General features: G+C 43.9%; 1 long non-coding RNA gene across 1 annotated transcript in view; it reads left to right on the forward strand.

Moving 5' to 3' along the window:
- LOC129149456 (uncharacterized) overlaps nucleotides 1–16,185 on the forward strand; it is a 29,962-nt gene extending 13,777 nt beyond the window's left edge. The window contains exon 3 of the long non-coding RNA XR_008556353.1: nucleotides 16,152–16,185. This is a non-coding gene — a long non-coding RNA (uncharacterized LOC129149456). The remainder of the gene's footprint in view (nucleotides 1–16,151) is intronic.
- Nucleotides 16,186–18,575: the final 2,390 nt, after the last annotated feature.

An 18,575-nucleotide genomic window follows, 5' to 3' on the forward strand; every position in this document is an offset into this window, starting at 1 on the left:
TGAATTTCATGCACTGGGCCACTAGTAATTAAATAATAGAGAGAGGGAAATGATGCATTCTCTTTCTCTGGAAGTTGGCAAAAATAGCAGATTCTTAGGCATCTGGAAAGGTTTACATGTGTCTGCCTAGCTACCTGGGATGCCGCTTCCCACCTTGGAGGGACCTTAGCGCTTATTATAGGTGAAGTAAGGGAGTCCCACATTTCTGATATGTATGAGGAAGGTGGTTGAGACCTCTCATCATCTTGTAATTTTACTGATTCACAGTGGCATGGACTTCACTCAACTTGATTATCAACCTATCTATATATCAGAATCCCCTGAAGAGCTCTTTAAAAAATACCCAGGCTTGCGACCCAGGTCTGATTTAATTACTTTGTAGTGAGCATCTGGTGTCTGTATTTTTCGGGAGCTTCCTAGGTGATTCTCGTGTTTATTCAAGATTGAGTACCACTGAATTAGACTCTGGCTCCATCTCTGATCCACTGAATCAGAAATTCTGGCAGTAGGGGCTGGAGGGGTCCTTGGCGATCTGTGTTTGCCAAGTAATCCCAGAGCTTGGATGTCAGCAAAGACTTTGCAGATTCAATATTTATTAGGTTCTCCCCATAACTCTGCTTCATGGCAGCAGGCCATGAAGATGCTTTGTCCTTTATACAGATGATGAATCTGTGGCTTGGGAGATGTTAAAATGATTCACCCAAGTTCATCTGGCCAGAAGTGACAGCTTGGGCCAGGACTTCTGCCTCAAAACCCTTTACCCTACTACTGCTTAATACACAGAATGTCAAACACATAGGTGTATGGTAGCTCTAGTTCTTGACTAAGCTCTTAGTAAGTACTTCACTCTTCCATTATATTTCCAACTCTTCTTTGTTGATGGATGGCAGAGATTTCCCTAAAATTGTGCTCCCCATTAACATTCTTTGTCTCCTTCCAAACTTTATTTTTATCCTTTGCACTATCTAGCACACCATGCATTTTAACCATTGTTTATTTGGCTTCTGTTTCTGGAGATGCCCTTACTACCATGGTGGCTGCCACACAAGGCTATAGCGTGGGCTTCTCCCTCTAAGATAGAGGCCCCCAGAAGCTCCACTGGGAAGAGCCCACTCAGTGCTGGGCTCTTCCCAGCCACAGGTTCTCTAACTGCACTCACTGTGCTCCTATTGAATGCACAATATGTGAGACTTAGGGTAGAAAGACAGAGGGCAATCCCTACCTTTATCTTAATTACTGTCAGTCTCCAGCACTAGATATGTTTATGTGTTGTCCACTCCTTTATTCCCAACACCTGGGAAAGGTCCTCAGGAAATAATTCTCAAATGAATAAATAAATGCTTGAGACACTGGATACTCCTTCACCCCTAGGTAGCAGGCTATATCTAATTTTTCTAGTTCTTCAATGTGCCAGCCCACAATATTCCCTAAACTACCCAATGGCCAACTTTCTAGCCCCATAGTGCCTTTATAATTATTTGTTAAGCATGTTTCTCTTCCACTGTTGAGCTACCTTTTCAGTTTTATGACCGCTATAGAAACAACGTGGAACAGTCTTTCATTGCTTCCTTCCATGAAAAAGCACCAAAGGGGTGGAGGCGGGGGAGGAGAATGCAAAAATGTAAGACCTTCCTCAGTACATACTTATGCCATCGTTTATTTTTCCTATCCTTTATTGGGCTCTGGAGACCAGCTTCTTCCAGAAGGAGGCCCAGGACAGGAGCTTCCTACACCACAGCTTTCAAACAGCAGGAGGAGAGTAGATGTGCCTTTGGCTTAGGAAAGATGTGCGGTTCTGTTTTATGAAAAGACAGAGCTGATGTCAGTTAGGAAAGTGGTTTATTTTCTCTAGAGGTTATATGTAAATGTCTTCTGGCATTTCATTTAGTGATAATGAAAATGGGAAAAACAAATGTGCATTAGTCTATTTTATTTGAGATGGGATCAAAGATTGCTCCAACGTGCTGGACACACCATGGGCTTACTAGCAGACATGATGGATGGTTAAATAGGAATCCGAGCAAATACCTAATCAGTATGTATGATCTGAGTTCCAGGAAGAGAATTTCCAATCCCTTTCATTCAACTGCGTACCATTATTTGTGGAGGTTGCCAAACTAAGAAAAAATAAAGTACAAAGTCTCCACACTGACCTTTGAACACATGCTTACATAATTGGTTTTCTTCCACTAGCAGTAATGCATCCTCAGAAGACCCTGAGACCCACATTCCTAAAGACAGTGCTTGACATTGATCGATTGCTTTCTAATATATTTTCCGAACTACCTGGTTGAATGTCCTTACCACTAATCTGGCTCAAAATCTAGCCGGTCCTACTGAGTCATCCCTACATGACTATTCCCATCTGCGCCCTACACTTTGCTCAGCTGATATTATTTCAGTTAGACTTTCTAGTTCATTTTTGGGGGGTCGATGTGATACTCTGTAAATGCCCCTGCTACCTGTTCCATGAACTCTGGATAGTGCCTCCACAATTTCTGAGGGTAGAAACTCTATGTCTTTCTATCCTTAAATCTCTAATGATCTGCATACAATAGGAACAAACTCTGTCTTTCTATCCTTACATCTCTAATGGTCTGCATACAATAGGAACACAATGAGTGCAGTGACAGGGCCATGGCAGCCCAGCTTGGTGGCATTGGGATTGTGCAACACTGAGTGGGCTTCTTCCTGGAGAGGGTCCTGGGGCCTCTAACTTAAAAGGAGAAGCCCAGCTGCTTCCCCAGGTTGGTGTGGTCCCCACCGGAGCCAGGGAAGGCCGTTTGCTGCCGTAAGAGGAGGCAGGTGGCACAGTAAGTGAGAAAGAGCTGTCTGTTCCAGGGCGAACAAGAAGGCAGCTCAGGCCCCTGTCCTTCCTGGCTGTTTCGCCTTCACCCTGATAGTCGGAGAGCACGATGTGGATAATGGAGTTGGGTCCCTATTGCTGTGTTATACCATTGTGCCACCTGGCTCTTCTTTCTTCACCCACTCTGACCCTTCTTCCTTCCCGGCCTTCACCATTCATGGAGCGTTTTCCACAAGGGCTTTGCGTTCAATACTCTGCAGTTTCAAAGATGAGCAAAGACTTAATCTCTGGCTTCTAGAAACGTATAACCCCTATCGGGAGATATAGTCTGAATTCAGGCAGGAGCTAGAGGACACACTCAGACAGTTGGGGAATTTAATGATGAAATACTTTACAAAGATGAGGACAATGTTAGGGGAACTAGAAGGAATGGTGAGGCACAGAATTAGCAATAAAGGGAAGCCATTACCACCTCTAAGGCCAAAGGAACAGAAGGGTCTGGAACCCAGAAAAAAACTGAGTAATGGGAGAGGGGCTTCCCAGAAGGATCTGTGGCCTCATGTATTCATGAGGCTACCTGGCTCCTTACCTCTCTATCTCATGGATAATTTTCCAGAAGGCTACATAGCAAGGAAACATTCAGACTTGAGCATCTCCTTTGTGGAAATGCTGGGGTCTGGGATGGTGAATCCTGCTTGGGTTCTTCACAGTGGTGATCACTAATTACTGTTGTAATTAACCTAGTTATTAATAACAGGAAAGGAGCTAAGGGAGGGCCAAATATTATAGGCATGCCACTTGTGCAGTTTTGCCAGGAAGCTACAGTTTAACACTCCCCAGGAAGCCACCAGTCCATTCCCAGCAGATTTATGGGGAAGGGACTAAATGGTGCGGGGGTGGGGGGTGGGGGAGGTTAGATGCATACCCAGTACAGTCTGAGTGAAATAGGGAAGTTACTCTCTGTCAGTCACACCTGGGAACAGGGGAAGATTTGAGATATTTAGTGCCTTAAACAAAGAAGTTTGCTCTCTTAGTTCTCTTGGGGCTCTTGTTGCAGGGGTTGCACTTTCTTGGTTCCCCTACATTCACCCACATGGCCCACAGCCATGTGGACCCCCCACAATGGACTAGTGGACTACAACTAGCTTAATGCTAAACCAGACCCAATTCCAACATGGAACGGCAACTCTGGACACTGGCTTTGCTTTTAGCTCTACTGAATCCCCAGCTGCACTTCTTCCAGGACTGGGTTAAGGGACATGGGACTTTGGAAACCCAGGGATGCACATATAGGTCACTCATCCTCCTATGCGAGTCTCAGAAAATTCTTTTTCTCAAGATATCGTAAGAACCCAGCACCCAGTGGGGAAAGGGAAACCCCACTTCCACCAATCACAATCACCACCAGAATTCATTGATAAACTCTGCTACCACCTGTGGGGTTCCCAGGACTATTCAGGATAGGGACTCTAAAACAGGCATCCTCAAACTACGGCCTGCGGGCCACAGGCAGGTGTTTTTGCCGTTTTGTTTTTTTACTTCAAAATAAGATATGTGCAGTGTGCATAGGAATTTGTTCATAGTTTTTTTAAACTATAGTCCGGCCCTCCAACGGTCTGAGGGACAGTGAACTGGCCCTCTGTTTAAAAAGTTTGAGAACCCCTGCTCTAAAATATCTCACTTGTGACAGGCCAGGAGGAGAGTTGTTATTAATATAAATGAGGTGATGCCTATACTTATCAGATATAAAATCTGAAAAACTTGGAGAACTTAAAGTTTATAATATTATTTAAAATCTCAGCTCCTGGTGTTCATTCATACAAACCTATAATGCAAATCACATCTTTAAGTCAGGCTATAAAGTAACTTGGAAACCTAAATGACTGATGTTTTCTGGTATTTTAAATTACAGGGGGAAATGACTGAGTTCCTTCTCCCAACGTTATTCTGTCTTCTTGCCTGACATCCTTATTTCAAGTTGACTATCCTGGATTTCCAGATTCATAGGACCTAACTTTAATGACCCTTGTCAAATAATGTGTACAAAACAATGCATTTCTAAATATTGTTTCAAGTAGATTTAAACCCATATTGTAATTTTAAATTTAAAAAGCTAGGCCCTCACATTTACGTGTATAAGTGAAGAGAGAGGAGCTGGTATATATCATGATGGGCAAGAAATGGGAGGCCATATAGAAACCAGAATATTGAAAAATCCAAAAAACAAGGGGGCAAGGAAGCCCAGAACTAAAGCAGGCAGTAACTTAAAAATGGAAGAGAAATTAATAGCAACAAATCAAAAGAGATGAGGCCTACATCAATGCTTTTTACATTCAAGGCGCACATCACTCCTATCGCCCAAGAAACTCATCTGTACAATGGTTCACGTCAATTACTCTGGGCTATGACCAGCGTGGGAACAATAAAAGGCACACAAATCGAAGTTACACTTTTCTAAACATGTTCTATTGTAAATTTTGTGTTTAATTATATTGCGTTTTAACAAAGGCAGAATTTCACCAAAATGTGTAATTTTGTGGTGAGGACACTGAACATAAACAATCTTTGGCTGGCCTCGAAGGAACTGTTCCCTGAGCCTGTTTGCCGAGCTCCTGCCTGGAACAGCGTGGGGCTGAGATGAAACCAGTGATGGGGCTGGGTTGGCAGGTGATCAGCCAGACGTGTACGGAAGATTTCAAATAACTGCCTGTAAATTACTTTATAAGCTTCTGCAATTTTGTGGATTTTTAACATTTTAAACACATTTAAAGTGAGCATACTCTTAGTTCTTACACAGAGACTCAAACTGGATCCACATTTTTTGTGTGTGTGCTTTTGTTGTCCTGCTATCACAATGCGAAGTTATAGGACATGTTCTCAGTTCCATTTGTCACCACTGAGCAGCAGTGCCTGTGACCCTTCTTCTGGGGCCAAGAAGACAGGAAAAATGTCCAGAGTTTTGATCCATACCCTCTAGCTAAATGTTGATGGCAGGCATTCACCTTCTATCTTTAGTGTTTGAATTTAAAGCTTCCTGAATTTCCTGAGCATCAGTTAGGCCTACACTCAAAAACAGAAACGGATTTTTGGGACTTCTGAAATATTGCTACTAAAATATTGATTATTTTAATTCTCCCTTGACTTTGCCTGAAATATTTGAGGTTACTGAAGAAAGCAGTCATACACTTGAAAGTGATGCTGATAAATTATAAAAAAATTTCTTAAAATATAATGAAGATTATATTTGCCCACAGCAAAGGGCAAATAAATCAATAGCTGAACTAGGTAGAGTCAGGCAAGACATTTATAAATCGGAAAAAGAACTGCAGGACCGAACTGATGACAAACTAAATCTGAGCAGAAATTCACCATTGCCCCAAAACAAACACAAACAAATAAAACTAAATACAAAACCAGCCAAAACAGAGTTCAACATAATCTGTTTCCCCCAGATGAATGTGCCATTCAGTATAATCTCGAATGTTTTAGATTGAACTGTCTGGGGTTGAAATAATTCTATGATATACTGTACCCATCAACATCGCCTTTGGTAGAACATGTTGAGCAAAATGAATAAACTCAGAGCTAGAGGAAACCTTGCAGATGATCCATGTCAGCAGTTTTTCCCCTTTTTTCTGATGATATTCACAAGGGGAATGTGTGATAAACCCACATTTTCTATGAACTGTGGATGTTGCACGATTTCCAGCTAGCTATGATTCTATCGCTCCTTAGATGAGCCCACACCAGGGTGTCAAATATTTTAGCTGCGAACCAGCAATCTTAAACCATCGCCTTATTTTGCAGAGCAGGACACTGAAGCCCGAGGTTAAGGGAGCCTCCTAAGGACTCCAGGTATTTAATGGCCGACTGTCTCCTAACTCCCAATGCTTTGCTCATTCTATTTGTCTCTCTGAACCGTGATCCGGAATCACGATCATGATAATAGTTACAGTTTATAGTTTAAAAGCATTTCTAAACACAGTATCTTCTTCAAGACCCCGTGAGGTCAGCATTGCAGGCCTCCCTCGGAGATATGGTGGGCTCTGCTCCAGACCACCACAATAAAGCGGGTATCGTAATAAAGCGGGTCTTAATCTTTTTGCTGGTGGAGGCTCTTGCCTTCACTTTGTATAAACCACCAGCACTTGTGAAGTGCAATGAAGACAAGCGCAATATAATGAAGTATGTCTGCATTGCCATGCACATTGCAGCAGATGTCGAACAGAAGGTCCACAAGACGAACAAGCATGCCCAAGAGCACAGAGCTGGTACGTGGCAGCCCGGAGCCCAGGTGCAGCTATAGCCCCGGGTGTGGAGAATTGGTCCTTGGCTCATTTACTGATCTTGTCCCACACACTTGTATATGGCAAACACCTCCTTGGAGAGCTGCCCTCTCAGTGTTTGGGGTACTTAGGGTCAGAATGCCTATGGAATTGGTTCTTAAGATACAGGTTTCTCCCGCTCCATCCCCATCCCCCCACCCCTCCCTATCTGTGACTATTTGGTTTCTTCTTCCTTCAAAGGGCTACTTGGTGGATGAGCTTCAGCCTTTTGTCACCATCACTTCCAATCCATGGCTTCAAACCTCTGGGCTTCCTGCCCTTTCTCCTCCTCTTCTTTCTTTTCTCTTATTTGCTCTAGCTCCTCGAAGTCCTTCTGCTTCCTGCTTATGTGATCTTGGGCAAGTGATTTCACCTCTCTGTGCGTCAGTTTTCCCATCTGTAAAATGGGGATGATAATTACAGAATCAACTTCCTAGGATAGTTATGAGGTTTGAATGAATTAATCCCTCAAAACATGTGCCTAGTGCATATTAAGCACTCAATAAATGTTAGCTGATGCTCCACTCCGCATATTAAGAATACCCATGGAGAGAGAGTCCCTTCTGGCTGGTTTGAGTTAACCAAAAATCACTTGTGGAGAATGATATTTTATAATGCAGGTTATGAGGCTGCTTTTTGTTTGTTTTCTCTGCGAAATTCCTTCCTTATTTTGTTGGTATTAACTGAGGCCTGTTTGAGTTGTCAGGAGCCATTTCTAAATTAAGTTTTCCTGAAATAATAGGAAAATAAATTTATTCCCACAATGGTGCATTAGTTGGGCCCTAATTAAAGAAGCTCGCTGATTTCCTGCTACTCTCACAATCTGGTTTAGAAGTTGCAGTTCTAAGAACCACCACCCACACATTCATCTAGCAAATCTGATAAATTGGAAAATCCTAGCTGCACCTTCAACCCATAGCATCTATGAGACTCCGTGTGTGTGTGTGTGTGTGTGTGTGTGTGTGTGTGTGTGATTTGCTTTAAAAAGTCTGCAGAAAAATAAATTAATTCCACCAATGAACTCGTATGCTTATATGCATAACCCAGGAACACAGATAATAGGGTGGTGTATAACTCTGAGATAACAAGATATCTTGGGATGTTCCAAAACCAAGGCAGGCGATCACTGATTTATATAACCTATTGAGAAAGAGAATAAATTTGTATCAAGATAAATAAGGAGTCAACAGTAGGGTTGTGGACCCGATTAATCTCCCTCAATACTGGGCTTAATCAGCTGTAGGCACTGATTGGAAAAAGCCAAAATATGCAGTCTTCATATTTTATCAATTTATCTGGTTAGTTATCTGTATCACAGCACAAGAAACTCAGGGATTGTGGTCCTGCCACTCAAAGCCCCTGAATAAAATCAAACTTTAGGGAAAGGGTAAAAGAAGATTTGAGTCTTTTGCTGGTATAATCCTATTAAAGGGTAGTCCCATGTTACACTCCAAGGGCACAGTAGAGCCAATGTTTCGGGTCATTTAAACTCTGCAGCTGAGTCACCACACACTTAATCCTGGGGAAAGGTGAAGCAAACACTTATTAATACAGCCCAAGATGGACGTGGCCCATAGCCAAGCTTTTGTGTCAGTAGTAGGTGGTTTCTGAGATGGCCTCAAGTTTTACTGTTGTACGTGATTCTCCCCTCACACGTTCCTCTGAGGAAACCCCGCCTCCAAGCTCTCAGACTGGGCAATTTTGCTGTGTTTTTAAATAGCTTACAAAAGAAAGTCATGCTTGTCGGTGTCTAAGCTCTTTGCCACAGGGAAAGGCTTTGTGAATCGAAGGCCTTGCCTGCAGAATTTTCAAAATGATGGCAAATTTAGCCCAATTGGGCAAAAGTGAATCAGGTTTCACAAATTTAAGAATGTTTATTTAAATCTTTAAAACATATGTTGCCACAGCTGTGTTTAGCATAAAATTATGATGAAAATAATCCTAATGAAAATGACAGCATATTTATATAATGCCTCCCATCCAACAAGCGCCAAACCCCCTACACAACTGATCTCATTAGGCCTGCCTAAACCCCTTTGAGCTACAGCATAAATATTAGTTCCAATTTGCAGATGAAGAAATTGGGACCTGGGCAAGATTATTTATAGCTAACTAGATTAAGTTATAACCAGCCTGACTCTCCAGTCTGGGGACTGGTTGCTATTTAATTAGACTCTGAAAGGGGGAGAAGAGAAAGGCACCTCTTCCTCCGAGTTGCCCACATGGGTTGCCTTGTCCCAGCGATCAGGAAAGGGGGGCGTGAAGAGCACAATACCGGAGGTTTTTATGCAGTATTTTTTTCTAGGAATTTACTGTGTGGATCTATGAGTAGATATTATCTTTTCAAAACATACCAGTGAGGATGAGTGTTGAGAAGATGGAGGAAAGTTTTATATCTTGGGTTTTCTTGATAGGAAACACAAGACATAGGAAGGAAGAGGCTAATTAGGAGCCCCAAATAGCAAGGGCCAAGAGTCCGCACTGCACCCTACCCCGTGCTTCTCACTGTCACTACGTAGCCGTTTGTCTTTTTGAAAAGTTGGGGAATGTTAAGAACATCCTATGAAATGCCCACGATAGGCTCAAAGACTTCATTTCAGCCCAGGAATGTTGTCCTTTCTTAAATCTAGGTTCTCTTTAAGTGATGGAGTTAACCCAAACATTTAAGTTCATTGCCAGCTACTGGCTAATTCCTGCACGTCCCTCCTCTTTCCAACGTTAATACATTTTTAAGGCAGTGGTGAGATCAACTAACTTACGAACCTGCACAGCACCTGAACACTAGAGACTTTACCCAGGTACTCATTTTAACTCTAGCTTCAGCAACGCATTTTGAATTACAGCTTTAAGGTAGAAAAGAAAGCTTTGCTTCATCTCTGCCATCAGTATTGATATTAGGCAGGTGCTTTCCAAATTCAATTTAAAAAAAAGCCTTCCTTCTATTTAGAAAACAATTCCATGAAGCCATTTTTGCCAAAACCTGAATTTAAGTCTGCCGAGGAAAAGACATTCTCTAGAAATAGAGGAGAAAAACAAACTTTGTTCCATGTCTTATAGACTCGATCTGAATAGGAATTCTCAGAGTAGCTCTGTATTTACTACGTTTAATTTTGGCGAAACTGCGTTTCCCCATTCACAGAGGCAGGCATTTATTTCCACATTTCTGTTTGCAGTGAGAGCGATGGCAATAGGCGGGAGACACTCTAGGACTAGGTGTTTCCTGCACAGGGGCCCAGGCTCTTCCCCTGCCTGCGTTATTAGTTTAGGGGAGGTCATGGGGCCTGGAGAAAATCGCTCAGCCTTTCCAAAGCCAAGTTTCCTCGTATGTAAAATGGAGGTTAAAATGCACTTTAGCCCGGCCGGCGTGGCTCAGAGATTGAGCGTCAACCTATGAACCAAGAGGTCGCTCGATTCCTGGTCAGGGCACAGGCCCGGGTTGCAGGCTAGTCCCCAGTTGGGGACATGTAGGAGGCAGCCGATCAATGATTCTCTCTCATCATTGATGCTTCTATCTCTCCCTCTCCCTTCCTCTCTGAAATCAATAAAAACATTTTTAAAAAAAAGGAAAAAGAAAGAAAAATGCCCTCTTCCAAGGTCTTAGAGCAATGAGGCGTTTCTTGTTCGTGCATTGCCCCAGCCTCTCGACATCCAGAACCAAGAAAGCAGCACACTAACAAACAGCATCACGGAAACGTCAAGGTCTTGAGTCCTGGCAAGACTTTCACCGGATCCGGCCAGAACCCTGCCTGGGCCGTGGACGTGAGCAGCTGTGGGTCCTGGAGCTCCTGCAGGGATGACCAGGACGCAGCCACCCGTGGGCAGCAAGACTAGGGAGGGAGTGCAGAGTAGGATCCAGAGAAAAGGGACCAGGTAGTCCCAGGTCCCTGCAACACGAGGCAGACATCAGCCCGCAGTGGCTCAGGTGATGGTGGCCTTGCTTCGCTCCTTGTTAGAGCTTTAAAGGATGTTTGGGAAAGAGCAGTTCAGATCCCATCACATACATGGTTTCAGCATCAACCTTTGGTGAAAGCAAATTCAAAGGCACATTTTCTTCACTTTGTTTCCTGACATACCCACACAGCTCCAGATTTCCGGAATCTTATTACAGCCTTCAGATCTACTGGCAGCAACGCTGGAACACCACAGGTTTGCTCACAGCCCCAGCACCGGGCTTCAATGGGCTGTGTGAAACCACTGTCTCCAGGCAGTTTGGAGCAATGACTGACAGGTCTGACAGCGATGTAATTCTAAGAGCCAAAAGCAGAGGCTCTACAAAAAAAAAAAAAAAAAAAGATCACATTTTCCACTCAAGGCCAATTGTTTTCCAAGCTATGAAATTTGGATTTTGCCACTTGAAAGATTTTTTCCATACCTCACTCCAGAGAGGGTCCTTTATTTTGTAATCCTCACCCAAGAATATGCTTTTTGTTTCCTAAAATTGATTTGAGAGAGAGAGGTGTCCATCAGTTGTTTCCCACAAGCGCCCCGACAGGAGATCAAACCCACAACCTAAGTATGTGCCCTGACCGATGTTCCAACCAACTGAGCCACACGGGTCCAGGACCCTGGGAGAGTCCTTTAAAATAGCTTTCTCCATCTTCACAGCCATTTTAGATACATATGGAGCATCAAGAGTAATAAAATCCCCTGGACTTTATGACACTAGGTAACAACTTTATTTGATAGGTCCTTATTTTTTTTTCTAAACTACCCACATATGATTATTTTTCTCCTATAGTCTTTTGTGGCACCTCTCAGATAATACTGCTATACCCCTTTTTAGTTTGTGGGGCTATTTCATGGTTTGACTTGGTTTTGCTTTAGGCTGGGATTGGTTAGGAGAGATGGAATACAGCAGAAGTCTTCTACTCGGCTCAAGAATTTGCAGTTATGGAAGTTTATGTCCCAGTCTCTTTACTGTGAGGTTAAGGACCTAGCCAATGTCACCCAGCTAGTTGGTGGCCAAGCCAGGGATGGGACTCAGCATCCCAACATTGCTCTCATTAAACCACACAATGTCACAAGTGCCTGGAAGCAAAGTCAGCTCCCTGTGGCATCTACCGTAAGAGACAGAGTTGTAACAAGTTGCTAAAACTTCCCTCCCTAGAATGGGCACGTGATTCCCAGGGGCTTATGTGGAGCCTGGAATAGAAGCAAGAAGCATGGACCTTATCCCCTTGCCATCCCTCCAGGAGGCAGCTGATGAAGCCTAGTCCTCCCTGTCTGTCTAGCAAGCTGCTCCAAGCAACTTCTGAGATGTTCCTCCCCGAGTTTGCTCATGGATCAAGGAGGGTCCCAGACACCCTCAGCATCCTCTAAAGGCATTTTGTGTCCATCTCTACTGGCATCCTATGGCTCCAAAGCACTGCCCACAGGCACTGCACCCCATGCATCCCCTTCTCAGTCCCTAGGAGGACACTCCTCTCCCGCCTCCAGGACAGCCACTCCCTTCAGCTCAACGCACTGGCCTCCATCTCCTATCAAGTCGGAGACCATCTCATTTCGTCTCCATCAAGGGGCCAAAAACACAAAAGCTGTTTGTTTGCTTCCTGTTTGTCCTATACAGCAAGGCCAGTGATGTTGGTCTGGTTGTAAAAGGAAAGACACACTGATTTTTTATTTCTTATAAATCACTGTCCTCAAAGGTCTTGATTACTCCGGGGATATTTCCAAGGAGAAGACCCACAGATCTCTCTCAACTCAGTCTGCAGAATCTCCTCTCTGCTGGCATCCCCAGAAGCCTTTGCAGCTTCCCCTTCCCCCAGCCACCCTTCCTCCCGACCCCAGGTATTACATCTATGGTGAGTGTCTATAGCCCTGGGCTTTCGTGGGCTCTGCTCAGTACTATAGCGATCCCTCAGACAGAAACACACATCATCCTGGTCAGTTCCAAGAAATGGGTGCAGAAGGGAAAACATCAGGATGATAAATCCAGGTTAATACGTATTTAAATTAACCAGTCATATTTGCTAATGCTCATGGGGAGAGCAGATTCTGAGGCATTAAAGTAAAAATATGGGAAAGCATTACTTAAGAGCTTGAATGGTTTTATGGTAAATAATATTTTAAAGTTATATTCAAGGCAATAAATAACACTTCAGAAAGTGGGCATTTTTTTTTCTACTTGCATTAAAAAATAAGGCCAGCTTCTTTTGCAAAGTTGTTGCTTAATGAAATAGAAGACTATGCTGGGTCTGCTCCCTCTCCTCCTCCACCAGCTTCCTACGGCTTCTGTAACAAATTACCACAAACTTGGTGGCTTAAAACAACACGCTTTTATTGTTTTATAGTTCTGGAGGCTAGGATTCATAAAATCAAGGTGTCCGCAGGGCCGCATTCCTTCTGGAGGCTCCAAGGGAGAATCTGGTTCCTTGCCTTTCCCAGTTTCTGGAAGCCACCTGCATTCCTTGGCGCTTGAACCCTTCCTGACATCATTCATCTTGCCATCTGGGCTTCAGTGTCCACATCTCCTTCCCTGACGCTGACTCTCCTGCCTCCCTCTGTCACTTAAGAAAACCCTTGTGGGTCCACTTGGGTCCACTTGGGCAATGAAGGGTAATCTCCCTGTCTCAGGTCTTCCATTTAAAAGTCCTTTGTGCCATGTAAGGTGACATACCATTTCTGGGGATTAGGATGTGAACATCTTTGAGAGCCATTATTCAGTCTGCCAAAGTCCCTTAGCCACTTTGACTTCATCCTGACCTCCTGACCTTGAACTCACTCCTCTCCTGCTACCCAGCCTCTGGCCCTTCTGGTATCATGCCAGACACCAGAGCTGTCCTTGTGGCTATTCCCTCTGCCAGGCAGCCCTTCCCCTCGTGAGTTCCCAGGCCCACTCCTTCAGCTCGTCCAGGCCTTCCCTCAAAGACGCCCTTCTCAACCAACCCTCTTCTGACCACCTTATTTATAGGTTCAGCTTCTCTCATCTCCAGACATGTGCTGTCCCTTTCTGTAATTTATTTTTCTCCATGGTAACTATAACCATCTACCATACAATACACATTTTTCTCATTTACTCTTTTCATTGTTTCCTTCTCTCCTCTCAAATGTAGGCTCCATAAGGGTAAGGATTTCTTTCTTTTCTGTGGAATCTTTTGGACTTAGAAAAGTGCACATAATAGGCCTTCAATACATGTTGGTTAAATGAAACTGGCTGGGTCATGTATTTTAGAACCTCCCAAGTCAGTATGTTTACGTTTTACATCTTGGGCTGGTTAGACTCCTGCTAAAACACTTTTCCTAACTACTGCAGAGTGGCTAACACCGGCCTGCCCATGGGAGGATGAGGACTGGGTCCTCACCACTTACACTCACCTCGTCCTCCATTGTGCCAGACACCCTCCATTTTCCCTTCCCAGGGGCCTCTAGTCCTTGGTTTTGTTAAGAGAAGGGCAGTCTCTGGGCTGAGTATAGAGGGAGAAGGAGGAACTCAGGGTTCAAAAGAGCTTTAATAGACTCCCAGAGGTTCCAAGTGCTGTCAATTCCTACGGCTCTGGAGGCCTCTGCAGCAGAGGTTTTGCGGACTCCCAGGTAGCCCTGTTACCTATTATCATTCACTTTTCTTTAGATCCTTTTCCACTCATTCAATTGCTCTCCAGCCTCCTAAATTTTATTGCTGTGTCTCCTCTCCATTCTTCCCTTCCTTGGGTGTTGATGCTTTTACCAAATCTTTTTACTGTTATTTTATTGGTATTTAGGAGAGGGTAAAAGCAGATTCATGTCCGTTCTATATTTTTACTAGAAATGGCCATATTTCCCTAGCATTTTGAGGTTTCTGGACCAACACATTGATCTATTGTGTGTGTGTTTCTTGAGTTCTTAACTTGGATTTTTGAAGAAACTGAGATCCAAATTATACCCAAGTTGGGATTGGGCACATTTCTGTTTATGACTGACACCTCCCAATTGAATACAGTAGTGTCTCTTTATCTGAGGTTTCACTTTCTGTGGTTTTAGTTAACCATGGTCAAAAAATATTAAATGGAAAATTCCAGAAATATACAATTCATATTGCGTGCAGCTCTGATTAGCGTGATGAAATCTCTCACTGTCCCATTCCATCCTGCCCGAGATGTGAGTCATCCCTTTATCTAGTGTCTGCACGCTGCTGTGGATGCTCCCCGCCCTTAATCACTTAGTACTGTCTCGTTATCAGATTGACTGTTGCAATATCTCCGTGCTTATGTTCAAGTAACCCTCATTTTACTTAATAAAGCACCAAAGCACAAGAGTAGCAATGCTGGTAATTCAGATATGCCAAAGAGAAGCCGTAAAGTGCTTCCTGTAAGTGAAAGGTAAGGATGTATAGGAAAAATGTAGTAAATATAGGGTTTGGTACTATCCACAGTTTCAGGCATCCGCTAGGGCAGTGGTCAGCAAACTGCAGCTCTTTGGCCCCTTGAGTGTGGCTCTTCCACAAAATACCACGTGCGAGCACGCACGTACAGTGCGATTGAAACTTCGTGGCCCATGCGCAGAAGTCGGTTTTCGGCTCTCAAAAGAAATTTCAATCGTTGTACTGTTGATATTTGGCTCTGTTGATTAATGAGTTTGCCGACCACTGCGCTAGGGTCTTGGAATGTATTCCCCTCAGATAAGGGGGGACTAATGCATTGCTTTAAGTTACACGGGGCACCCCAGCCGTAGGCAGCTGCCTAGGTTGCCTTGTATCTAGGTAAGTGTTACACTGCTGGGAGAACAGCAGCCGGAAGCTGGCTGGCATCCTGGGCCTGGTTCCTACCAACTCTGTTGTTAACTATACCAGGATGCCCGCATAATTAAAAAAAAAAAAGTTACACGGGGCATTTTTTAATTTCTCTAACTTAATCCTGTGAGGTAGGCAAGGATCTGAGATTTTGAAGAATTAAGTACCATGTGCCCAAGAGCAACACAGCTAGTCACTTGCGAGACCAGTTCTCAAACATAGCTTCTGGCTTCTGACTAGACCATGTGGTCTCTTTCTCTTTTTGCCTTTCTTTTCTCAAAGAAAACAAATGAGGAAAACGTGTTCCTTTTCACAGATGTGACACAGTACAGAAAGCTTGCTGAAAAAACAGACACATTCCTGAAACGTGAATCCTGGAAATCTCCCCACCCTGGTCCTGCTCCGGGAAGATGTCTGCTAGCCCATCGGATGGCCACGTCTGGGGTTTGACCGTCTAGAATTGTCGTCAGTGCCGCTTCCCCCACACCGGGGCCTGGCGGTGATTCGGCTTAAGCTGCAAGTCTCCCCGCTCTGCATCTGCGGTTCTTTCTCAGTCTCGGAGCCTCCTGAAATCTCATAGAAAGCATCTCCCTCTGGTCCCCAGGACGTTCTCACATCTTTGCTCCCTTAAGATCTGCACATCTGTTTCTCATGACTGTGAACTATGAGGAGTTGTCAGGGCCTTTCAATCACTCTAACGGCCTATAAAAGCTTGCTGTATTTTCAGTTTTACTAAATATTTCTATAATTCAAAAATTATGGAAATGGATAATGTTTCTGTTCTTTGGGAGTATATTTAACAGCTCCGTGCATACCAGATGCAAATGAATATATAGAAATAAATGGTGCATTTTATAGACTACACTTCATTTTAACTGTCTTCCCCTTCAGACACCTCAGGCCCCGCTCCTGCCAGAATGCCAAAGACGCTGGAACACTTTATAGAGGACAATTAGCTTCTTCATTCCACCCAGGGAAGAGGTGAGGTCGCATCCAGGCAATCTGTCCATGAAAATGCCACTCCTCCTGCCTAAGCCACTGCTTCTCCAGTTGAGACTCGACTTGCTAAAGGTGATGCTGACATTAGGAATTGCGTGAAATGGGTTACATTACTGACCATCTCTAACTCCAGTGTCCACAGTTGTCACACGGAGACATTCATCCAGCAGGGCTTACTCAGGATGAGGTTCCTGGTGAATAGACCAGAAGCTGTGATAGACAATTGTCACACCTTGACTGCCCAACCTCTGCCTCAGTAATGGATGAGTCTGTGCTTTTCCTAACCTATGGCGACCTCCATGAAGACAGAGGGTCTCAAAATGGGCCAGTTGGGTTATTGCAGGTGCCGCAGGGTCCAGTCTGGCCACAGGGTGGGGTCCAGGGTTCACCAGCGGTGGCTGCGTCACCGGACAGGCCATTTCTCTGTGCATCTCTCTTGCTTTGCTGCCATTTCTGAGTTCTTTTCTCTGGCCTTTCCACCATGCTGTGAACTACTCAATAGCCCTCTAGTAAGTTCCTTTTGGGCATAAGATAGTTTAAAATGCTCTTGTTTATAATAAGAACACTGAGTTTTAAAATGCAATATTGTTTTCTACCCTCCAAGAGCGGAGACCTCTACCTTGTGCATCACAGGAAAATTGCAAGGACATTATGAAAATCGTAGTAGGGATTCACTAGAAAGCTGGTTGGTAGAAGCCAACCATTGGTCACATGTGCTGGGTTCACCTCCTCACAGACTCCCTTCTTTCTTTTGCCTCATATTCCCAAGTCTCCAGCAATAAAGACAAGAACCAACCTGGGAATAGAGTCCTGAACAGTTAGGAGGGTTAACAGTTGGGGCTGCCTGGGGCAAACAGTGACTAGGATTTTCTGTAAGGACCCTTGGATTAACAAGGGTTAAGGAACACTCAGGAGACTATTGGAGGGAAAACGATAGTTTCTGTGGCCATATGTTCCTGACAAATCTACACAGAAGAGCTCTCACCTGTCAATCCTGCAGCATCAACAATCACTCTGGCTCCCCAGACAGGTAAGGAGAACTCATTTTATGAATTCACTCGGCCAATGCTTAGACCCATGATTCACATGAGGAGATGTCATACGCTTTGGTTCAGCAAAACCAAAGTTTAATTCCAGCTCTTCCACTTATTAGCAATGGGACTTTGGGCAAGTTACTAAAGATCTCAGTATCCTAGTTTCCTCATCCATGAAATGGGTATAATAATAGCACCTAATTCATAAAGTTGTTGTGGGAATTAAATGAGTCAAAACATCTCAAGTGCTTAGAACCTGGCCCAGCACCAAACAGGCTTTCCATGTATGATAGTCATTATTATCATAGATTGCTAGCTGCCATTTAAATGGTGCTTGTAGCCTGAGGACACTGAGTGAGTGAAGGTTCCCTATAAGATGACTATAAAGCGATTCCTTTACAAGAATCACTAGCTGCTGTAAAATGGCCACCATCTTACAAATAACTTTATTTTACAAAGAGAATAGTGGTAAGAGCATCAGTCATGGCATCTGACAAACTTGGGCCCAAATCCTAATCTGTCACTTCATAGCCGGGTGACCTTGGGCAACTTCTCTCAGCCTCAGTTTACACATCTATGCTGTAACGTTAATAATACATGCTTCCTGAGACTATTTTGAGCATTAAGTTGGATACTAAACTGCTTAGCTCAGTGCCTGACACAGGGCAACACTCACTAAATAATTATTATCACTTTCACAACAGCTC

Source organism: Eptesicus fuscus, chromosome 6 (assembly GCF_027574615.1).
Source record: "Eptesicus fuscus isolate TK198812 chromosome 6, DD_ASM_mEF_20220401, whole genome shotgun sequence".
Lineage (NCBI taxonomy): Eukaryota > Metazoa > Chordata > Mammalia > Chiroptera > Vespertilionidae > Eptesicus > Eptesicus fuscus.